Source organism: Sinocyclocheilus grahami, unplaced genomic scaffold (assembly GCF_001515645.1).
Source record: "Sinocyclocheilus grahami isolate Dianchi unplaced genomic scaffold, SAMN03320097.WGS_v1.1 scaffold1458.1, whole genome shotgun sequence".
NCBI classification, from domain to species: Eukaryota; Metazoa; Chordata; class Actinopteri; order Cypriniformes; family Cyprinidae; genus Sinocyclocheilus; species Sinocyclocheilus grahami.
Genome location: NW_015506637.1, coordinates 220480 through 220966, shown reverse-complemented (window position 1 = coordinate 220966; position 487 = coordinate 220480).

The window sequence follows — 487 nt, the reverse complement described above, 5'->3', positions numbered from 1 at the left end:
TGATTAATTAGGGTTGGAGCTGAACTCTGCAGGAAAATGGCTTACACTGCTTATATATGCAGTGTAAAACAATCAGAATCTTAATGTTTTTTTTCTCACTTTTTATTGTTTAAAAATACATACTGTAGTACAATAATGGTTAGTTTACAGGGAATTTGCAATCCAGAGTTTATGGAAAAGTGACATATTGAGGTGATCAGATATGGCCAAACTGTTCTCCTTATTCTTCACATTGCTCTGTATGTTGTTGAAATGACATTTAAAAAAACATTTATTAATTTGTGCCTTTTGTATTTGTCAATGTGATTAAAAGAATAATTGTAGGTGTAAAATTGTGAATTAATGCAAATTTTCAATAAATCAAATAAACCTAAACAATAAACCAGAATTTCTTGGTAGCCTTTCAGAAAATTGATTTATCATAAGAAAATTATTTATAAAATACATAGTGGAAGAGTTGTCATTCTCAGACATAAACTAGAACATG